This window comes from Apium graveolens, chromosome 9 (genome assembly GCF_009905375.1).
Source record: "Apium graveolens cultivar Ventura chromosome 9, ASM990537v1, whole genome shotgun sequence".
Classification (NCBI taxonomy): Eukaryota; Viridiplantae; Streptophyta; class Magnoliopsida; order Apiales; family Apiaceae; genus Apium; species Apium graveolens.
This window is the reverse complement of record NC_133655.1, coordinates 127,351,796-127,370,978: the sequence shown is the minus strand read 5'-3', so window position 1 is coordinate 127,370,978 and position 19,183 is coordinate 127,351,796. Positions and strand designations below refer to the sequence as shown.

Here is a 19,183-nt window from a genome sequence, read left to right as displayed (position 1 = left end):
CATATATAAAAGTAAAACAACACATAGCTGACAGAAGCTATACACATATATTATTCATTTAATAATTCCATAATTACGCTTTAATTAAATATAAAAGTATACGAGTCGTTACATCCTTCCTCCCTTAAAAAGATTCTGTTCTCAGAATCCGACTTAACTAAATAAATGAGGATATTTATCAAGCAATTCTGATTCTAACTTCCAGGTAGACTTTTCAACTTAAGGATTTATTCAAGGCATACTCACCATAAACATAAATTCATTACTAAGGACTCGCTCTTAACGATCTAGGATTTGAATCGATTATTTCACACATAACAAATTTGGATGAGAGCCCATTGACTCCTAATCAACGGCTTGATTCAAATCAGAAACATATCGCTTTAACATTGACACATATAACATATTATATATATATACTGCGACTGCGGCGGTAATACCAACTTATAAACAACTTTACCTATATTTCTTTATACCTCGAATGGTTCAATACAATTAGGACTCTACTTGTCCCTTCTATTCAAACATAGCCAATCTCTTCTAAGGTAAAACTTTTGCCTATACCACGATCTTCATTCTATATATTCATATTTTTTCAATGCAAATCCGCTTTCTCTCTTTTTCTATCATGGGCTGTTTCAACTCTATTCTGAGTCAACACCACCACACTCTTGATGTATTAAATTAATTCATGACTTAATAATGTCTCTACTTCCACTTTTTCTCACTAGGGGGAGGACTCACACTTATGTCCACACAACACTTCGCAAGGTAATACTCTCTTACTAACAGGGTAATTATTATCATAGAAAACTCAATCCATGGTAGGTGATTATCGAAGTTCACTTTTTAAACCCATCATATATACTCTCCACATATCTTATATTGTCTGAATCACATTCTCACTTTGACCCTTTATCTAAGGATGAGAGGTAATACTGATTTTCAATTTAATTTCCAACATCCGATCGCTTCTTACTCATTTCCATCAGTTAAGGCTGGGAAATAATCTTATATACTAACTTCTCATCACCTTCAGATACTCAACTTCAATTCCCACAGTCTCCAATTCCTTTACTGATTCCTTAGCAATCTTAACCACCTTTAATCATTTTTCTCTGCACGAGGCATAAACTACTACACTGGCTTTGTTTAGATGGTTGTTAGTGAAATACTGAAAATCTTTTGTTATTTTCAACAAAAATTCATACTTTAAAACTTAGCGTATAATTGCTTCCCTTCTAATCTTCGTAGGGAAATCCTAGGGCGTTCTACACAGACTTTCTTAATCCTTAGATAGCTGAGGATGTTATCAATAAATACAATTTGCTTTTCCAAGTACTCCTTATACACCATGTTCTTTGATTCCTTATAGACAAATGATGCACTTATTACTCCGCATAATATCACCAGAATTTGCAATGCTTATAACTCATCCTAATCGCAATCTTTGACATGTCCTCAGGCTATATCTTAAGTCAATCCTGTAGAAATCACACACTCCTTGAATTAGGTCATGTAAGTAACCAATTCTTTATAGAGGTTACCTATTCTTATTTATCATTTTGTTAAACTCCTGATAATTTGTACACAATCTCATAATTTCATTCCTCTTTCCAGCAACATCACTGGTGCATTTCAGGGTCTCTATCTATTACACTCACTTCCCTTTTAATCACTTTCACAATTATCGCACTAATTATTTCATTCCACTGACTTTCAGAGTTTCCAGGACATTTATTTATTACTCAAAATTCCTCCAGCTTAAGTATTCTCTTCTTCATATCTTTACAGATGGTGGATCTACTTTATGTCCTTAGCTTATCACTTCTTTTCTTGCATAATTGGAAGAATTCCTTATATTGCTTCTGCATCCAGAAATTTACCTTACTATTGGCTTCTGTACCTTTTATACTTCACTTCTTCTAAAAACTGCTCCTTACCTTACTACAGGACAACCAATCCGATCTTAAAATAACATCGAACTCTTCTATCTTGAAGGGTGGCAAATCAGGTGCAACTACATCCAAGTTCTAAATGCTTGATCTCTTGGTCTTTTTAGAAGTTCTGCCTCTAGCTGTGCTGGATGTTGGCCCTTGGGATATAGTATCTTGAGTAACCGTTCTACAACTCCTTGCAATATACCCAACTTTTCCACAATTATAACACGTAGCTCCTGGATTTTCTGGATTACATTCAGAGGCATAATGACCCTTATGTCCACACTTAAAACATTGCACATTCTTTTTGTACGAACCACTGTGTCTCCTATCATAGGACTTACAATCCACTACTGACTTGACTGACTGAGTTGGAGTGGAAACAACTGAATTAGCACTAGACCTAGTCTGAAATAAACTTTATCTCCGGAATCTCTTACTCATGTTTTAGCCAAACCGATTCTCAAATTCCTGACTGAATTCTCCTTGGCCTACCTTGTCCTTAACACCTTCTGACTTTCTTTTCTTATCACTTTCTTCCTTAACAGCCAACTTCTGGTCACTTTTCATTACCAGGGCGGCCTGAACCATAGAGGAGTATGTCTTGAGTTGCAATGCCACAACTCCTCTGCGAATCTCAGGCTTCAACCCTTGCTGAAATCTCCTTGCTTTCTGAATCTCCGTACTTACAGACTCAGGAACTAGTCGGCCAATTCTGTAAACTTGGCCTCATACTCCAGCAGACTTCTTTCACCTTGTTTCAGCTCTAGAAACTCGACTTCCAATGACTCCTTAAATCATCGGGAAAATACTTTTTCAAGAATAATTCTGTAAATCTTGCCCAAGAAACAGGGCCTTCCCCTTCTAACACTCGAGTGGATTCCCACCAATAATTTGCTTCATTCTTAAGAAAGTAACTCACATAATCAGTCTTAAGATCATCATTTACTTGCGTGAGGGTAAATGCCTTGTCCATTTCCTTCAGCCAATTTATGGCAACAACAGGATCCACTTCGCCTTTGAACTCTGGGGCTTAACAGACTGAAAGGATTTAAAACTAGTAGTCTGGTTTAGCTTTCCTTGTTGATGTTGTTGCTGCTGAATCTGTTGGATTAACTGCAACTGTTGTTGCTGTTGCTGGCACAACAAGTCTAGAATTTCATTTATAACTGGAACCTCCGCCAAACTACTACTATTTTCTTTAGACTGGATAGCTTTCTTGGGTGGCATTTTCCTGAAATATAACAGGGAATTTATTCAAAACATACTGAGAATGAATAACAAAATATCACCATTCAAACGGTGCACCTGTGTTAGGAAAATGCGGCCCAATCAAAGCACCCATATCCCAATTCTTAGGTTCCATTTATAAAAGATATCTGGATCAACAAAATTAGCAACAATAACAACGATAACAATAGCAGAATCAACAACAGCGCAGAAAACTAGAATATAAAGGTACTAAACATTATGGTATGATTTCTCAATACAACAACAACCGAGCAACCTTTTAGCACCAATAAAATACAACATTAACAAATTCCATATACCGCAAAGCTAGACGGGCTATCCTAGGCACCACCCGAAAAAAAGTAAACTAGTAAGTCAAATTAATCTTAAGAATCATAGACTTGGCTAACGCACTAGCCTGAGGTTCAATTAACCATTCTTCCCAAGGTGACTTCTTATCTCTTACAATTGACCCATCTTCCATGGTTTAACTTTTCTAAAATCGCAACCTTCAATATCGAATCATAAATCCTCTCTACTATTATCATTTCTGGGATAGCTAGCAATCCAATGTACATCTTATATTTCTTCCAGACAGTCAACTCTCAACTACTTTCGATGACCAGGATTGTCTAATCACAAAAGCTATTGACAATCCACTGCCTCGAAACTTCAAATGAAATTTCAAAGTCAAAGAATCAATGATACGGGGAGGACAAAAGAAGAAAACATAGGGATGACTGAGAGCAACCATACAAGTACATAAGATGGCCAGTCTTAGTACCATACAGTCAATACACATAATTCGGTGGCGTCCCACCAGACCCTTTTGTCACATAGATAAATGGTCAATTCATATGCACTGTTTGCCCTAATCACCCGAAAAGTCACTGAGGAAAGAAACAATATTCAGATAAGAAATTCACAAATAGAAATGAAAGAATCTGATTTGTAAGGAGATCAACATAACCCCAAGTAGCTTACTTCAGGTTCACAACTTTCTCACAGGAAAATAAGTAACTTATGGAATAGGAAAAAGAATTACTCTGGAAACAAGATACATTTTAAGAAGGAAATAGAAGGGTTCAAAGATATCACCTCCCGTTTTGATCCACTATCACTATAAAACTTGGCCGCCATAGTGGCCACTGACTATTATCGTACTATCTGAACTCATTAAGGTCACATAATCATTCCAATAACATTCCTTGACACAGAAAATGCGATATCTAGAAATAACGCTGACGTCTTCTCAACTGACACAACAAGAGCCCGCTCAATGCTGAATCTTCGCAATCAGACTCATTTTCTCGAGGGAAAAACTAGAAATCTCTATAAAACGTTACTAATAATACATATGCGAAGAATATGTACTCTAGATTAGGGCAGTTCCAGTCAATCCTTAATAAACATCAGGGTTATGTCTCCGAAAACCCTTGACTAAACTCATAGACTCACTCCTCTGATTGAGTTGTTGACTTACATCTATCTACAAACCTTTCTTCACTCTTTTGACTCTACCCATAACCTAAATCAGAGACTCAAACCTGTAGCTCTGATACCAACTGTGACGGCCTCAACCCCGGGGTCTGGAGTTGACGTCACCAACAACAATAATAACAATCATAATTCAGATTAACTCATTAATAATACATAACTATGACCCCTTTACCAAGACCTTTTCCAGGTTTAAGTATGACTTAGGTTACTCAACTAACACAACCCAAATTACCTTACACAATCCTGACCACTAATTTAATGCAACAACTCAACAGACCTCATCTGGTCTGAACACAACTACCTCAAAGGAGCCTGACACGAAAGGAGCTGGAACTCTGCCCTGATTACCGCGCAAGAATCTCCTAGGCATCTGCAATACATATAAAATATTCTGCAAGGGCGAGCAATTGCTTGCTCAGCAGAACCACTATATGAATAACAAGTAAAATAGTTTAAAGTAAAGTAGTTATAGGAACAAAATTTATAACTTGCCAGAAATATGTAAAACAGGTATAAACTGGATATCAAAACTAGCATGCTCTATAAAACAAAATCAACTGTCGTGTGTTGTGCATAAATACTAGAGTTCAATTTTAGCATGCTTTTTTCATTTTTAAACCTTCCGTTCCATTACAGGAACCATTAAACCATTTGTCCCGTTACGGGGACCCAAAACCATTTGTTCCGTTACTGGAACCTCAATTACTTATTCCATTATTGGAACCACAAAATCATCTGTCCCGTTATGGGGACCACCAAACTATTCATTCCGTTATGGGAACCATTAAACCAAAATCAGATATAAAAGTGGATGAATTCTAGGGACAGCTGATCAGCTATCCCACCACAAACTTTGTTCTGGAACTCAGAGACTAGCTAGGTCTCTGTCATGCTGGACTAAGCGGCTTACCCGTGCGCGCATCTGACTTAGCCTCTTACGCAACCATGCTGGGCCGTTACCTAATAACGGGCCTATTATGCCACTGACCATCCAATATCTGATTCATTTTTATCCAGTTTCCAAAATCATTTACACCTATCTCTTTTCAAACAATTACAACACACATTCTAAAAATCCCTTTTTAATTTTAATCACAATCTAGAGATAGGCATTTTCAGAAGTTACTTTTTCCCCAAAACATCGAATAATAAAACATATTTAAATACGAGGAATACGTAACTTAAAACGTTCTGTTCCAGTACATAATTTAAATCAACAACTATTCATATATACTGAAAGGTAAAAGAGTAGTTCAGGGGTACTTGCCTTGCCGAGCTTTACCACTACTACCGATCGACCTTGGACTAACTTGGACACTCGGCTTTATCGCCTTACTATCAGAGTATCCTGGATCTGACTTCAACGTTCAGGTCCTTCGCTTGGAACCTCGCTACGCTTTTCGACTAATCACTAGGTTATCTTTAGTTCGACTTCACTTGTGGAGTCCTTCAACTAGAACCTAAAGAGCCGAAATACCTTACGTTAGACGTCTAGGTATGCTTGACATATCCTCGACACCAACTCTACCCAACGATACTCAAACCCGACTCGTAATTATATACATTGTTACAATACAATAACACACCCAACAGTCAGGGTTTACGTTCTCGAGAAATCGGTTTGGTGTTGGTTTTCAGGAAATACGTATACTTGTCATTTACGAAATCAGGGTTATTGGGTTTTTAACAGAACATTCACCGCAACATACAATCACGTTCCGCACAGAATATATGTATATACTTATTTATACTCGTTCGACGTTCCGATAATTACAGGGTATGTCCCGAATTTCCAAATTTAATTTCCAAAAATTCGGGCAGCACCTCCTCGGTTTATGGGCCTACCCGTGGAACAACTCGATGTCAAATCACAACCAATCAATATAGTCCAAACCAATCACATAATCTACATTTCACAATTTCTCAACCACCGATTTAAATCAACTAATTATTATTATTTGTATTTTATATTTATTTATTTTAAAATATTAGGACTCAGAATTATATCATCACCGTCCACCGTCCGCTTGTCGAAATTCATCGCGGACGGCGGTAAAATCCGCGGGTACCCGATTAATTAGGGTTTCCGACGTGAACTCCACCGATTTATAATAATAATTTCCCCTACAAATAAATATTATCACGAATATTACTCAATATTATCCCTGCAGGAAATAAAAAAATTCAGTCAAATATAACTAGCAAAACGAGTGTGTAGCACGCGCTAACCGAAGGGCAGCCACACACCTGCGAAGCAGGCAGCACAATCAACAGAAGAACAACACTCAACAGACTCAACCACTGCACACATATACTGATATACATATATGCATATAAGCTAAGCCATAAAAGAGAAGAACATGAACGAATCACCGGAGAAATACACCGGAAATCTGAGAAACGGCGGTAACTCAGGTGGAGCATCGGTGGAGAAACACGAAAAATAGAGAAGAGGAAAGAGAAGAAAGGAGTAGGGACAGAGGGAAAGAGAGGTGAAAGTGACAGAGATTTGATAGAGGAGAGACACGAGAAAGATTTCTAAATCGAGGGAGATAGAGACAAAGTACAGGCTCGGTGCAGACAAAGGAGGAGGGGTGAATAAAATGTGGACACCTGGCATCCGAGCTACAATATGCTGCGACGAATCCATAATTTAACCGGGTGCTAACACGTGCCCGGAATTACAAATAGGTTCCGAAAATTCACCATTATCAGACCAAGTTGCGGGTAAGACAATTCAGTAATTACCAAAATAGTTTTTAAGATTTTATAAATATCCTGAAATTAATAAAACATGAATTTCATAATTTTTAGATAAATTTTGAAACGTGACGTATACCCGCATTTAACAATTAACGACCCGAGCTGCACTTAAAACAAATTCAGAAAATCACAAAAATAGTCTTAAAATATTATAAATATCCAGAAGTTTATAAAAACATAAATTTTGAAATTTTTAAACAATTTCTAAAATACACTTTATACCCTCTTTCATCAATTAAACGAATCGACGCGCGGGTAAAATAAATCCCAAAAATTTCTAAAATAATTTTAAAATTCCCGGAATATTCCCAACTTCAATAAATATGAGTTTCATAATTTTTAAAGATTTCCTGAATTAAATATAGATTTTACAATTAAATTCAATCAGAAAATCATACAGGGCTAAATAATTGATGAAATATTGATTTCTGAATTTTATAAAATCCTAAAAATAAATATTGAGATTATAAAGTCATAAAAACAATTTTAGAGACAATCCACATATCTAGACAAATAAACTTGTATTAAATCCACTTTTGAAAAATAAAAACAATTCAATCCAAGTCCATAATTAATTACACGAACGACCCTGGACACCATAATTCACACACATATATAAAAGTAAAACAACACATAGCTGACAGAAGCTATACACATATATTATTCATTTAATAATTCCATAATTATGCTTTAATTAAATATAAAAGTATACGAGTCGTTACAATAATATTGAATATTGGGTCTGCAACACTGCATGGGCGACAAATCCAAGAATTATTGGAATAGAAGACGATGATGTCATGAGCTATTAGAATGAGATATTTTGTGTTATTGCGAGTGTGACTAACTGCTGAAAATCAAAGACAAGTTTTCCTATACTATTCTAATTCCAGAATAGTTCAATAGTTTATGTATCAAACTGCTTAGGGAAAGTTTGGTTCGCTATATTCTGGAATCAGGTATGTGTTTCAGTCATTCCAACCCCATACCTGACGTTTGGTTTAGAAAAATAAAATTTCATGCCCACCTTAAACTCATAAAGTATGGGTTTTTCATTCCCAAGTAGGAAGGTGGGTACGAAGGAGGGGTATGGGTATCAACTTTTATTTCACTATTTTAATTTTTATTTAAGCAATTTAATATAAATGTTTAGTACTAAAAGAAACCTATGAACCTAAAAAAGATTAAATTAATAATAAAATTAATATATTTAACTAAATTAAAATTATTAACTTAACATATTTTAAATTAAAAATATTTTTTACAACACTCAACCAAACACACAATATCAGATGTAATACTTGATCCCCAAACTTCTCTTACCCGATTCCTGATTCCAACCCAATACTAGTTCTTGAACCAAACGACCCCTTAGTTAGATTATGCAAGTATTCCTAATATATTCCGATTCCAGAATAGTAAAATGTTTTTACGTATCAAAATGTTTAATTCTGATTATGCAAGTATCTTTTTTCTATTCTGAATTGAGAATAAATGAATGTTTATATATTCAAAATTTAAACTATTTTCTAAAGGTTGTTGGGAGAAATTGTATGTATATAATCATTGTTTCATAAAATCATTATATTCTAGTAATTGTTCTGCTAGAAGATAATTTCATTCTCGATAGAGAGTGAATAACTATGCTATCCAACATAATATATACGATGGATCTTTATTGTGTGATTAGCGAATAACTAATTATTCTAGTTATTTCACCATAATGTTGAGATTACTCCGGACCATATGAAATGGGGAGTTGAACCTGTAAGGACGTCGATTAACCCGAGTCCCTTTCTAAAGATTGGATAATTGTGTAGGAGGCTATCTGGGCTAGTCCTGTAATATTGCGTAAGAGGTTAGCGGGGATAGTCCATCATTATAGGCCAATGTGTGCTTGGGTACCCTATATAGGTGGACTATATTTTGGCTGATCAGCGTATGTAATCAAAATTTAGCATCCAGTCATATTTTATTGTTGTTCGTCATTTATGACATTCTAGCGATGAAATTATTCAGGTAAGTAGAAAGAAAAATATATTCAATGTTGTAAGCTAGTGAAGGCTTGTTAAAGTTGAGTTCTTTAAAATTTCATACCTTTGTTGGTATACCTAACCTGTGCTGGTTAATATTTTATTTTTAAAGGTAATCTCTTTGCGTCAACTGATTTTGTAATACGAATAGTTGACCCGATTCTTACGAGTTTGGATTCTAGTTGAGATCTAAATTGCGATTGAAACCCCCTGTTGTTCAATTATCAAAGGTTTTTGTTGGATATATTTGAGATGTCATGTCTAATATGTTTCATGTTTAGTTTTCAGATCTTAACAAACAAGAAATATCAGTTCTTACTGGAATCAGGATTTACTGGAAGTCAGGACTTAAGGATATCAGAACTTAGATTATCAGAAGATAATATCAGAAGATGGATATCAGAACTTAAGTACTGGAGGACTAACAGTTAAGGAAGTAAGCTCATTTACAGGAAAGAAGATCGATACTAATACAGAAGAAGATATGCATGGAAAGAGTTAGAGGACTAGAAGAATTATATAAGATATCTGATTGATATTTTTAAGAGACGGAATTATATTCCATATCAATTAGAAGTTATCTTGTAACTGCGTTTCTATATAAACACAGACATAGGTTTACACTATATGTGTGACGATCAATGAGAAGATCATATATTGTAACCTAGCAGCTCTCGTGATATTTGTTCATCACTGAGAGAGAACATTTCCATTATAACAGAGTTTATTATATCGTATACATCTGTTTACACTATATATGTTACGATCATCGAGAAGATCATACATTGTAACCTAGCAGCTCTCGTGATATTTGTTCATCACTGAGAGGGAACAGTTCCATTGTAACAGAGTTTATTATATCGAATACATCTGTTTTCTGTTACTTGTGTTATAAATCGATTTGATTGTATTCTACACTGTATTCAACCCTCTTCTACAGTGTTGTGTGATATAACAAGTGGTATCAGAGCCTATCTGTTAACACACATACAGTAAAGATCCAAAACAATCATGCCTGAAGAAGCAGAAAATCCAGCCAAGCCCGCCAAAACTGAAGAAACTCCAAAGACTCAACCCACAGTCGATATGAGACTATCAGGGTTCCCATGCTGACACCTTCTGAGTATCCCATATGGAAAGTAAAGATGGCTATATTTCTGGAAGCTACAGATCCAGAATACCTTGACAGAATTTATGAAGGACCGCATAAGGCAACCAAGCTCTCTGTTGTAGTTGCAGATCAGGCAGCAAAGACCATACCAAAGGAGAAAAGTGAATACACAGCTGAAGATATCTCATCTATTGCCAAGGATGCAAAGGTAAGGCATTTGCTGCATAGTGCCATTGATAATGTCATGTCAAACAGGGTAATTCAATGCAAGACTACAAAGGAGATATGGGATGCTTTGGAAACAAGGTGTCAGGGAAATAATGCAATCAAGAAAAATAGGAGGACTATACTTACTCAAGAGTATGAGGACTTTGACTCAAAAAGTGATGAGTCATTAACTGACTTATATGACATGTTTATCAAACTCTTGAATGATCAATCACTGGTGGACAAGGAATATGATATTGAAGATTCAAATCTAAAATTCCTTTTAGCTCTTCCTGAAAGTTAAGATTTGAAAGCTACAATTATAAGAGACAACTATGCTCTTGATGAAACTACTCTTGATGAAATTTATGGTATGCTCAAGACTTATGAACTTGAGATGGATCAAAGAAGCAAGAGACATGGGAGAAAGTCAAGGATAGTTGCTCTTAAGGCTGAGGAGGAATCCCCCAAAGTGGCTGTCTCAAAGAAAGGCAAAGGAAAGGCTCTCATCATAAAATCTGATTCAGAATCATCAAGTTCTGATAATGATGATTCAGAAACTGAAAGTCTACCTGAAGTAGATGCTGATGAGGATATGATGAAGCTGTGTGCTCTTATGGTGAAGGGAATCACAAAGATAGCCTACAGGAAATTCAGTAAGGGAAAGAATTTTTCCAGGAAAGGTAGAAGTTCTGATAAGAAGGGCTTCAGAAAATCTGAAGGCAAAGGAGGAAAGTCGGATAGAGGAGATTACTCAAATGTCAAATGCTACAATTGTGGTGAAAGGCCACATATCTCCTGACTGCAAGAAAGGAAAGAGTGACAAAGGTAATGCTCTTTTCACAAAGAAGCAAAGCTGGACATACACTTCAGATTCTAAAGATGAGGAGAACTATGCCTTGATGGCAAATGCCGATAGCAGTTCTGATGCTGCTGAGTTAAAGGTACATCAAACAACTTATGCCTTTCATACTGATAATAATACTGAGTTGAGATTATATCTTAAAACCATGTTTATTAGTTACAGAGATCAAACTTTAACATGTGAAAGATTAACTTCTGAAAATCTTGCTTTTAAAAAGAGGAATGATTATTTTGAAAAGGAGTTAGTCATGTTCCATCAAACTCAGAAAGAAAGAGATGGTGCTTTTTATGTTAGAGATGAATTGCTGAAAATGAATAAATCTCTAAAAACTGAGTTAGAAAAGGAGAGAGAGATTATCAGGACTTGAACTAACTCTGGTAGAGCAACTCAGGATATACTAAGTAGTGGAAACTGGAAAGAGGGCTTAGGTTATGGAGATGATAAAAGTGAAAAAGGAATTGAACAAGTTAAGCCAACTATTTTTAAACAGACTACTAAGCCAAAGGTAAATCCTGTTAAATTTGTAGCTAAAACTGTAAAGTCTGATTCTGAAAAGATGAAAGATATTGAGACAAAAGTGATAGCAGAGTCAACTTCTGACAAATTAGAACTGGATAAACCAACTGAAGTTAACATAGGCTTAATGACAAAGAAGCAGCTTAAACATAAGCTGAAAGAAATTACCAGTATGAACAAGGTAAAGGAAGCTAAGAAAAATAGAAATGAAAAGGAAGGTGTGAATAAAAGCAACAATTATATGCCTGTCCCTAATGCTCCTAGAAAGAAATGCTATAACTGGGGAAACTCTAACCATCTTGCTTCTTTTTACAGGAAGAATAAGAATATAAAGTCTTTACCTCCTAAGTCAGGAGTTAAGAGTCAGTCTGTTAGGTTTAAGCCACAAAATCCTTGTTTTCATTGTGGTAGTATATGGCATTCCATTTATACTTGTAAGGAATATCATAGTTTGTACTATGATTATTATCAGATAAAACCTTTCTTGAAGAAAGTTGCTTTAATTCCTTCTAGTGTAAAGTATGATGCAAAGTCTGATACTGTAAAATCTGATAAGAAAAATGTAAGCATAAACTCTGATGTTAAATCCGCTGCAAATGTTAACAAACTTAATAAGGCCAAAGGATCCAAGCAAGTCTGGGTCCTTAAAACTAACCATTAGTGGTCTTTGTGATTGTAGGGCAACAGGAAGAACATCCTAGTTATGGATCGTGGATGTTCAGGATATATGACTGGAAATAAAGCCCTTCTATCAGACTTTGTGGAGAAAGCTGGCCCAGGAGTTTCTTATGGAGATGGCAACATTGGAAAAACTCTGGGATATGGCAAGATCAATCTTGGGAATGTCATCACTGAATCAATAGCTCTAGTCTCAGGACTTAAACACAATCTGTTAAGTATAAGTCAAATTTGTGAATGAGGTTATCATGTGGATTTCTTTGAAGAACACTGTGAAGTTATAAGGAATTCTACAGGAAAAGTGGTTCTGAAAGGTTACAGGCATGGTAACATTTATGAAGCCAGACTTTCAACAAGTACTGATGGTTCTGCTATCTGTCTGGTGAGTAGAGTATCAATTGAAGAAAGCTGGAATTGGCACAAGAAACTCTCTCATTTAAATTTCAACAATATAAATGAGCTTGTAAAGAAAGATCTTGTGAGAGGACTGCCAAAATCAGTATTTACTCCTGATGGCCTTTGTGATTCATGTTAGAAGGCAAAACAAAGAAAATATTCTTTCAAGAGCAAAACTGAGTCATCAATTCTTGAGCCTTATCACCTACTGCATGTTGATCTATTTGGTCCATTCAATGTCATGTCTATTACAAAGAAGAAATATGCTATGGTTATAGTGGATGAGTTCATAAGGTACACTTGGGTGTACTTCTTGCATAAGAAGAATGAAACTGCATTTACTCTAACTGATCATGTCAGACAGCCGTATAAGTTGGTCAAAGATTCTGTTAAAATAATAAGGAGTGATAATGGCACTGAGTTCAAGAATTCGATTATGGAAGAGTTCTGCAAAGAGCATGGAATCAAGCAGGAATTTTCTACACTTGGAACTCCAAAGCAAAATGGAGTTGTAGAAAGAAAGATCATGACTCTGATTGAAGCTGCACGAACTGTGCTTAATGAAGCAAAGTTGCTAACCTATTTTTGGGCTGAAGCTGTGCAGACTGCTTGTTTTACTCAAAATCCTACACTCATAAACAAGCATGGAAAAACACCATATGAGATGGTGAAGAAAAAGAAGCCAAATCTGAAATACTTTCATGTATTTGGTTGCAAGTGTTTTATTCTTAAGACTCATCCTGAGCAGTTGTCAAAATTTGATCTAAAAGTTGATGAAGGAATTTTTGTTGGATATCCACTTTCCACAAAAACTTTCAGAGTCTACAATTTAAGAACAAGGATTGTCATGGAATCTATCAATGTCTCTTTTGATGATAAGAAGATTACTAGACTTGAAGATTTCAATGATCTTGATCAGCTGAGATTTGAGAATGAAGATTTAAATTCTGATTCTGGAAATTCTGATGACTTAAATCCTCATCCTGTAAGTTCTACTGGATTAAGTTCTGATGTCATTGAAATTGTGGTAACAACTCCAAAAGAAAATGCACCTATCCAGGAGGAGCAAGCTAAAGATCCTACCACATCTCAAGACTCTCAAGAAGCATCAGAACCTGTCACTGACTCTTCAAGTTCTGATTCATCTAGTTCTGATGAGCCAAGTACTGATAATTCTGGAAGCTCTTATTCTTCAACTTCTGAAAAATCAAACCTAAATTCTGAAGTCTCAGAGAGCATAACTACATGGGGAGAATCAGAAAATGTTGATGGAGACAACATGGATGATGGGGGAGGATCCAGTTCTAGAGATCAACTTCCATCTGCAAGGAAATGGACTAAAGCACACACACCTGATTTAATCATTGGAGATCCTGAAGTAGGTGTCAGAACTAGAACTGCAACTTCAAATGAATGTCTCTATCATTCCTTTCTATCTCAGACTGAACCAAAGAAAGTGGAAGAAGCTCTTCAAGATGCTGATTGGGTGCAAGCAATGCAGGAAGAGTTAAATGAATTTGAAAGAAATAAAGTCTGGACCCTAGTGCCAAGACCAAAGAACAGATCTGTTGTAGGCACAAAATGGGTATTCAGAAATAAAACTGACAGTGATGACATAATTACAAGGAATAAAGCAAGACTGGTTGCTTAAGGCTACTCTCAACAAGAGGGTATTTAGTCATAATTCATGAGAAGACCGGATGAGCTGTTTGGTTGTATGTTGGGATCTATTTTCAGATTTCATTTGAATGAACTTGAGTTGTGACTCTTCATAGATAGAGATCACATCAATCTGAATTTAAGAAGGGCATTGTATCAAGAATTGAGATGCCTCATGTTATAAAGTGAACAGGTGTACTCACAGGATGAATGATATAAAATCAAGCCATTCATGTGGCTATGTGGATGTGTTCTTCATTTTCATGAAGCTCTAGTGAACTAGAGGGGATTTGAATGTATCTTCCACTTAGATACCATTCTCAAACTGTTAAGTGGCATTTATGTCCACTTAGAATGCTCTATAAAGGCTTGAATTGGTGTTTTGTACTCGAGTTACTTGTGTATTTAATGTGATTTTGTAGTGTTTTTGCATTTCAGGCATAAATAAAAGAATAAGGAGATTTAGCATTGTTTGGTGCTAAATTGGTGTTAGGAAGATGTCTCGGGAGTTTGCTCGTAGATCGCCAGCTGAAACTATGCAAGAAAATAAAAATTAGTATTTTTCCATAAGGTCAGCGCGCCCGCGCTGTCATGCGGGGCGGCCGCACCAGGATGCAGATTTACAGCACGCCCGCGCTGGTGAAGCGCGCGGTCGCGCCAGGTCGGGATGGCAGAATTCTGTTTCTACTTGGATTCTGAGAGTTTGAAGCCCTGGTTGATTCTACAACATATATAATAGAAACTTATGATCGTTTTTCATAACCAGACTTAACAGAGCTTAAGGAGAAGGTGTAAGAAGACCGTATAGTACAATTCAACCAAGGCGAAGAGGATCTAGTTTATTCTTGTGATTCTTTATTTTAAGTTGTAATCTTGGATGCTAGTTTTCTTATTTGTGCACCTATACTCTTGTGTAAAGTACTTGGTTTTATTATTTATTCAGTATAAAGACTACGTTTATTATACCATGCTTTCATCGGAACTTATGTTGATGATGAGTCCGATTATGGGCTAATCGTTATCGTGGGGTTCTAGCAGATTTACTTATGGATTTCTTTAGTTAAATTGTTTCGATGCCTTAGTGTGTGGTGATTTTATGATATCCTAGTTTTGGTTGTGCTTATTTGTCTTATAGCGTGTTAATCTCTAATAAAGTGAGAGTGAATTTAGGGATTTAGAACTTGCCATGCTAGAATAGGTTCATGTATTTGATATGCATGATTCGTAAGTAATTTTAACCATCTTACTTGCCCTATGTAATCACGATAGATAACTTGTGCATTAAACCGTTATGTTGTCAAATTCTATAGACATATAGGGTCTTAATATAATTGGTGTCTATTCAGCTTTTATCTCTTTTATGGATGTCTGGTAGTAGGGTATTCGTATAATGAAAGTTGGCGTTTACTAGTTTCATGTTATGTGATTAGTGTCATCACCATTGCATGCTAAGGTTAAGAACAAAAGGCTAATGAATGAAGTAGTAATGAAGTTAGAATCCCATGTTTGTGTCATATAGTAAAAGAATCCTTTAAATTCTTAGTTAATTTTCTTTAGTATAATCTCTTAGTTAATTCTTAGTTAGAAACAACCTCAAATTGTTATTCATCTTAGCATTGGATAATAACCATACCATAGTTGCATAAGTGCATTGATTGAAATTAACGTAAACCAATCTCTGTGGGAACGAACTAGAAATAATTCTATATTACTTGTGATCGCGTATATTTGCGTGAATATTAGCGTGTTTTTATGTCCTAACGAGTTTTTCGCGCCACTGCCGGGGACTCGGTGTTAATTTTTAGTTTATGTGTTTGTCATCAGTGGTCGTTAAAGTTCATTGACTCGGACATTGTTACTTACTTGTTTCCTTGTCGTGTTTCAGGTACTCTAGCGAGCGTGTATGCATACGCATTCTCAGTCTCGTAAGAGAACACTGGATCAAGCTGAGGAAGAAGTTGTAGTAGCTAAGGAAGTTTTTGAGGAAGTTTTTGTCGAGGAGAAAATTGAAGAAGAGGCTCTTATTACAATAGGAGAACCAGAAGGGAATCCGAAGGCGTTGATGGATTACTCTCAACCGAAGATCAATGATATTCAGTCTAGCATTGTTCGACCAACCATTTCGGCTAACATTTTTGAGATCAAGTCGAGCACGATTCAGATAATACAAAACTCAGTTCAGAGATTTCATCAAGATCTGCGACACCTTCAAGTTCAATGGAGTTTCTGAAGATACTATTAAGTTGAAATTTTTCCCATTCTCTTGGCGGGATAAAGCTAAGTGCTGATTATATTCTACACCACCAGGGTTTATCACCAAATGGGAGGATCTTGCTCAAAAGTTCCTAACTAAATTCTTTCCTATGGCAAAGACTGTTGCAATCAGAAATGCACTTATTCAATTTGCTCAACAATCTGGAGAATCATTATGTGAGGCTTGGGATCACTACAAAGAGATGCTTAGAAAGTGTCCTCACTATGAAATGCCTGTCTGGATGATCATTAATGCTTCTACAATGGATTGGGAGCTACTTCTAGACCCATGTTTGATGCATCATCAGGAGGAGCCTTGTGGGCTAAAAGCTATGATGAAGCTTATCAATTGATTGAACTGATGACTGCTAATGAGTACCAGAATCCTACTCAGAGACTACCTCAGGGCAAGGTAGCAGGAATTCTGGAAGTGGATGCAGCTACTGCTATAGCTGCTCAGCTTAATGCTTTGATGATAAAGGTGGATTCTTTGGCTAATTATGGAGTTAATCAGATCACTAGTGTCTGTGAGCTTTGTGCTGGTGTGCATGAGACGGAGCAGTGTGCTATTTTTAGTGAATCAGCTCAGTGTGAGCAACTTTCAGAGGTCGCAGCAGCCTGTTCCAGCCACCTATCATCCCAACAACCGCAATTATCCTAACATGAGCTGGAGCAATACTCAGAATGCGGGTTCAACAGCCTTATCAACAGTATGCAGTAAAGTAATACAACCCTCCTGGTTTTTAGCAACCGCCATGTAACGCCACCAAATCCGGGGTCAGGAATCTAGGTCGTCAAGCCATCCTCCACTCATGTGTAACCTATATAGATTCAATAATCCAACATACCCCAATCTCATGCACACACATACACACAAGTTATAGCTTTAGAAATGATGTACAAAATGTAATCTTCTTTTATTACACTCAAATGTACTTTATAGGATCTCAAACAATTATTCATAACCTCTACATGAAGTTACAATAATTACGACTGATATCTTATAACTATTTGATACTCTTGCCCACCTGAGACAAAGCTGCCAGGGATTCTCCCCATGACTGCAAGCGACTAAGTCCCATACCTGCATATTGGTTATCTGTTGTGTTGTGTCATTTAAAAGAAAGCAAGAGTGAGCTATAATGCCCAGCATAATAATGTACAGTATGAAAAGACTGTATAAGAAATTCAAGTATAATTCCATATACGATAAATATGTTTATTCAAAAATAGTTTTCCTCAGTGATACACACCTTCTTTCAAAAATAATTCTTTTGTGGACTTATTATCCTATGAATACCTTAATGGTAAACCCAGCACCTAGGTTTGGGTTACGGTATTGCATCACAATTCCAATTGGAAGAATAGGACATTCAATGGAGCCACCGCATACGATGATCAGTCGTACTACGATAATAGTAACCTTTTCTACTAATAGAAGGACGACACCTTCGTATCCCGGTTGTCACCCTTGCCGCATACGGGCTATGTGTCCTCATTTCGGGTATACACACACTTCACAGGTCCTTAGGTACATATAGTACCATCTCCTACGGTACCGGTAGTCTATCCAATACACGAAGTACTTGGATCCTACCCCTCCCTTATCCTTAAGGAAATCCTATCATATACTTGGAATCATCGAACTATATCGAAGTTCCCCAAGCGTTTTGCTTGTTGATAGGAGCAGCTTGTCTCATATATATATATATATATATATGTACTTCCGAGAATCTTCGGAGGAATACTAAGGATGTGAGTTGACCGTTGTCAACAGATAAGTAAATAAGGGGGAGTTCCTTTTGAAACTATATTCAAAAAATTTAAAATAAGTGGAAATAATATTCTCCGACGATCTGAAATTATTCGAATGATTTTCCGAAAATCAGAAAGTATTTTACATCAGGTTTTATAATTTTTAAATCAAAAATAAATCCTTTAATAAATAATAAATAATTAAATATTAATCGATAAATAATTAAATCTCAAATGATTTTACTTTAAAAGAATATTTAAAATAATATTCCTCAAC

At 36.1% G+C, this 19,183-nt stretch overlaps 1 non-coding gene across 1 annotated transcript; it reads right to left on the bottom strand.

Annotated features, from left to right (window-relative positions):
- Positions 1-17,276: 17,276 nt before the first annotated feature.
- LOC141687620 (small nucleolar RNA R71) lies at positions 17,277-17,383 on the bottom strand. Its single transcript, XR_012561110.1, has one exon. It is a non-coding gene; the product is annotated as a small nucleolar RNA R71 (small nucleolar RNA).
- Positions 17,384-19,183: the final 1,800 nt, after the last annotated feature.